The sequence below is a fragment of the Miscanthus floridulus genome, chromosome 10 (genome assembly GCF_019320115.1).
Source record: "Miscanthus floridulus cultivar M001 chromosome 10, ASM1932011v1, whole genome shotgun sequence".
NCBI classification, from domain to species: Eukaryota; Viridiplantae; Streptophyta; class Magnoliopsida; order Poales; family Poaceae; genus Miscanthus; species Miscanthus floridulus.
In genome coordinates, this window is record NC_089589.1 from 74607720 (window position 1) to 74613233 (window position 5514).

General features: G+C 48.5%; 1 pseudogene; it reads left to right on the top strand.

The window, feature by feature from the left end:
* Positions 1–61: 61 nt before the first annotated feature.
* LOC136484897 (disease resistance protein RPM1-like) lies at positions 62–4638 on the top strand (annotated as a pseudogene).
* The last annotated feature ends 876 nt before the right edge of the window (positions 4639–5514 follow it).

Consider the following 5514-nt stretch of genomic DNA (forward strand, 5'->3'; position numbering starts at 1 on the left):
CGCCCGGACGCCGCCCGCGCCTGGGCTACCGGGGCGTAACTTCATCGTCGGACGGTGGGGCTCGAGGAGTGAGGAGCACCATGTCGTACTCATGCCCTAGAGACATGAACTCTAGGCTCCCGAACCAAACCACGGTGCCGAGACGCATTGATCGTATGGGGTCTGCCATCCGAAACCTGCTGGGATGACGAAAACGACACGCAGCGGCCCCTACCTAGCGCGCCAACTGTCGGTGTTTCGGACCGGGGGGTCCTCAACCAACCAGTGAATTTGTTCTGCGTGCTCCCGATTCCGGATGGTGATGCAAAGAGACACAAGGTTTATACTGGTTCAGGCAATCGAGGCCCTACGTCCAGTCTAAGAGATCGATCTTGTATTCCTTGCACCGAGGTGCTCGTAGTAGGGGGTTACAAGCTAAAGGAGAGAGGGAGCTGGTCCCAGGTCTCGGCAGGGTGTCGTGCGGGCCGCTTGAGACGTTGCTCTCAGGCGGCAGGGATGTGCGTGTGTGTGTGGGTGTTACCAGGTGTTCTCTCCCGTCCCCTAAAACAGCCCAAGTCCTCTCCTTTTATAGCCTAAGGGAGGACTAGGACGGTACATGAGCTAACTATACGGCGCCGTGTGAACAGAGGCGGCGTGTCCGGGCCCTGTAGCCTGTTCCTGTGGCGGTGTGGTCGTCGGAGTGGTCCATCCTTGGAGCACTGGGGCGGCGTGTCCGTCCCATCAGATCCTGTGCGTCGTGGGAGCCCCGGGACTGCTTCGGAGTGGGTGCGGCGGTGGACGTGCAAGCCACTGTGGATGGACTACGCGCGAGGCCGAGACTTGGTCGGTGTCGAGGCTGCACCGTGGTGGAGGGGTCTCGGCAGGCGCGAACCCCAAGATAGCCGAGACCTTGGTGTATAGTGCCGAGGCTTCGAGTGGGCGGCTGATCATGGGTACAGTGTTAGGACACAGTGGCCGGTAATCCCCGCCGTACCCTGTCCCAGCCGGTATGGCGCTGATCGTGGATACAGCGTTAGGACACAGTGGCCGGTAATCCCCGCCGTACCCTATCCCAGCCGGTATGGCGCTGATGCGACCTCGGGTCGCGTCGACCATTCTGTGGTGTTGAGCCGTCGTCCGGCTGAGATTGCGGGAGTGGTTGAAGCATTAATGGGACACGACACGTTGTCTGGGGGGTCGGTCGAGGCGGGGGGTGACGGGCTGCGGGCGACCCGGCCTCGAGCGACACGAAGACTGAGGCCTCGCGTGAGACGGAGATCGGGCTCCTTGCCGAGGCCTTGCGCGAGACGCCTCGCGCGATACGGAGGATGTACCCCCTGCCGAGGCCTTCCCTGGAGAGCCTCGGGCGAGACGGAGACGGCGCCCCCTGCCGAGGCCTTCCCTGGAGAGCCTCGAGCGAGACGGAGTTTGTTCCAGGATGCCGAGACCTCCCGCTCGAGGCTCGAGGCGAGGTGGAGGAGGGCCCGGTGGGCTCGGTCGTGGCAGGTGAGGGGCCCATGGCTTACCTTCTAGCTTTACTTTTTAGATGGGATTTCAGCGACCCGTTTGATGTTTGCTTGGGGTACCCCGTTCTAAGGTACCCAACAGGTAGCTTTGTTGGGTATGGGTGGGATGGGAAAGACCACCCTGCTCACTAGTGTGTATGATAAACTGAAAGATATCTTCGAAATCCATGCTTGGCTCACTGTCTCACAAACATACAGAAGTGTAGATGCTTTGCTGAAGAAGCTACTAAAGATTGTTAGTGCCTCTGAGCACACAACAGCAGCTCATGTTAACAGTGTCAATCAGAAGGAAGCAACTGTACCAGTTGATATTGGTATAGGACACAAGAAACAGCTGAACCCAGATGATTTCGACAAAATGGGCATCTTAGACTTGAAGAGTAATTTAAAGGCAGTCCTAAAACATAAGAAATATATTGTTGTGTTAGATGATGCATATATGGGATCGTCGAGTTCATGATGGAATAAGCGATGTGTTTGAAGATTGTGGGAAGGAAAGTCGCATTGTCATCACAACAAGGAAAAAGGATGTAGCTGCTCTTGCCACACCAGGTTACCAGCTCAACCTGAATCCATTAGACATCAAGGATACACTCCAGCTCTTCTGTACGAAGGCTTTTCCCAACAAAACCCACTTTGATTGGATATCAGAACTTCTTGAGTGTGCTAATGATATGATGAAGACTTCTGAGGGTCTTCCATTGGAAAAGTGCCCACTAGAGCTTCAAGAGCTTGCTAATCATATTGTTAGGAAATGTGAGGACTCCTCGGTGGCAAAGTGTCCATCTGAGCTTCAGGATCTTGCTACTTATACTGTAAACAAATTTAAGGGCTTGTCACTATCAGCATTCCCATCAGAGCTTCAGAATCTAGCTACTCTTATTGTAAAACAGTCTGAGGATTTACCTCTGGTAAAGTGTCCATCAGAGCTTCAGGAGATTGCTATCGATATTGTAAAGAAATGTAGGGGTTTGCCGCTGGCTATTGTATCAGTAGGCAGTAGGTTGTCTTCAAGGAAGCAAATAGTGCCAGTTTGGAGGCAGATGTGCAATGAGCTTCCTTGTGAGCTGGAAAAAGATGACCAGGTTCAACGAATTATAAATCTTAGCTACTATGACTTGCCAAGTGACCTTTGAAACTGCTTTGTATACTGCAGCCTGTTTCCAGAAGATTACCACTTCTCAAAGGATGACCTTGTGCGACTGTGGGTTGCTGAAGGATTTGTTGAAAAGAAAGGGGATAGCACTCCTGAGGAGGTAGCAGAGGGCTATCTTTCCGAGCTGATCCACCGCAATATGCTGCAACTTGTGGAAAATGATGAGCTTGGCAGGGTGAATACATGCAAAATGCATGACATTTTAAGAGAGTTGGCCCTTTGCATCTCTAAAGCAGAAATATTTGGTACAGTAAATGATTTTGGTGAAATGGTGCAGATGGACACAGATGTTCGTCGCATATCTTCATATGGATGGAAGAAGACGAAAAAGAATAAATCCAAGATGAAATTTCCGCAGCTCCGAACTCTGATGGCAAGTGATACCATTGTGGACTATATGCCATCAATACTATCTGAATCAAAGTACCTTACTGTCCTTGAGCTGCAGAACTCTGATTTCCAGGAACTGCCTACATCTATAGGAAATCTGTTTAATCTGAAATACATTGGCCTAAGAAATACAAGAATAACATCACTGCCAGACTCCATTAAGAATCTCTGCAATCTTCAAACTCTTGATGTGAAATCAACTAGCATAAAAGCACTGCCACCTGGTATAGTGAAGCTCACTAAGCTAAGGCACCTTCTTGCTGACAAATTTGCTGATAAGAACCAGTCAGAGTTTCGGTACTTCATCGGAGTGGAAGCTCCGGAAGGGCTTTCGAACCTTGAAGATTTACAGACTCTTGAGACTGTGCAAGCAAGCATGGACTTGCCGGAGCAACTTGATAAGCTTTTGCATCTAAGAAGCCTGTGGATAGATAACATCACTTCTGCCCACTGTGCAGGGCTTTTTGCTACCTTGTCAACTATTCTACTTCTTTCCAATTTGCTTCTATCTGCAGCTGATGAAAATGAGACACTTCTCTTGAATCATTTCAATCCAACTTGCATGAAGCTCCACAAGCTAATTGTAAGAGGATTTTGGTCTCTAACGGATTGTCCGATATTTCAGAACCATGGCAGATATCTCAAGTATCTTGCCCTAAGCAGATGCCATTTTGTAGGAGACCCGCTGGTGGTTCTAGCATCTACTGTACCGAACATCACGTATCTGAGACTTAACAATATACCTAGTCCACCAACTTTGGACCTTCCGGAAGGATCCTTCCCACACCTGAAGACACTTGTTTTGAAGAACATGAATGATGTCAGCCTTCTGAAAATTAGTAATGGTGCACTTCCAGTCATAGAATGCCTATATATCACATCACTGCCAAAATTGGAGACAGTCCCTCGAGGCATCAAATCCCTGGGCTCCTTGAAAAAGCTCTGGCTGCTGGATCTCCACAGTAACTTCAAGGCTCAATGGGACATGGCTGGAATGCAGAAGGATCTACAGCATGTTCTGGAGATACGTGCCTAACAGCAGAAGCTTTGTTTGTGTTTGTCAAACGTGGCTGTTCTTTCAGTAGTAAAAGTGTGCCACGATGCAACTGTGTCCACTCCAAAATCCATCAAGTTTGCAGTTAGACATTAGGGATAGCTGCATTTGTCAATCTGGATCATTTGTCAGATGTTGTTTTCGAAATAATAATTCCTGAAACATGGTTTGCTGTCTTTGCCATCAGTATGCAATCTAGACTTACCAATGTCGATGTTCTTTTTTCTAGTTGTATCTAAGGCGCCAGTTCATTTAAGAACATTACTCTATTCCTACTGAATTTGCAATGTTATTACTATGTCAGCTAAAACTTTTTCTTGTATCACACATATGCTTCTGTTGAAATGAACTAGTAGGGCCTTACAGTGCCGTTCCTTGTATGTTCATTATTATCTACTCCATCTATTCCAAATTATAAGCCGTTTGGGTTTTTTAGATACATAGTTTTTTTTATTCCAAATTATTTGCTCCATCTATTCCAAATTATCATCGCATTTGGATCGGTGCCAATCTTGTTCTCTAGAAGAAAATCATCGAAGACACCCATTCCAGCATGCTCGGTGGCCATTTGGGTTTTCTGGTCACCTATATGCAACTGAAGCAAATATTTTCCTGGCGAGGGATGAAGTCTGCAGTTCGCGATTTTGTCAAATCGTGTCTCATTTGCTAGTGCACTAAACCGGATAGGGCCCGTCTTCCGGGTCTTCTTCAACCCTTGCATGTGCCCGCCTCAGCGTGGCAAGTGATCTCTATGGATTTCGTGGAGAGTTTGGCCCGCTCTAATCATGCCAACTCTATATCGGTGGTCGTCGATTCCTTCACTAAATATGACCACTTCCTTCCTCTGTCTCATCCGTTTACGTCGGCCGACGTACGTTGCTAAGGTATTCCTCAACAATGTTTATCACCTACATGGGTTGCCCACTGCTATTGTCTCAGATCGTGATCGCATATTCACGAGTCAATTATGGAGGGAATTGTTCGTGTTGGCAGATGTCCAGTTGCAAATGTGTTCTAGCTACCATCCTCAATCCGATGGTCAGACAGAGCGGCTCAATCAAACAATGGAAACTTTCCTTCGTTGTTTCTCCAATGCTTGTCTGACGAAGTGCTATGCCTGGTTGCCTCTTGCGCAGCGACTGCACGTTCACCCTTTGAAGCTCTGTATGGATACCCTCCGTGTCATTTTGGCATCTCTGCTTTGGACTCGTTGATGTGCTGAGCAATGACTGACCTCATCCACCAGCATTTGTGTTGTGCTAAGGAGCGTATAAAGCATCAAACCGACAAGAAACGATCCGAGCGCCAATTCCAAGGGGTGATCTGGTGTTTGTCAAGCTCCAACCTTATGTTTAGTCTACCTTGGCGCCGAGGGCTAACCAGAAGCTTGCATTCAAGTTCTATGGTCC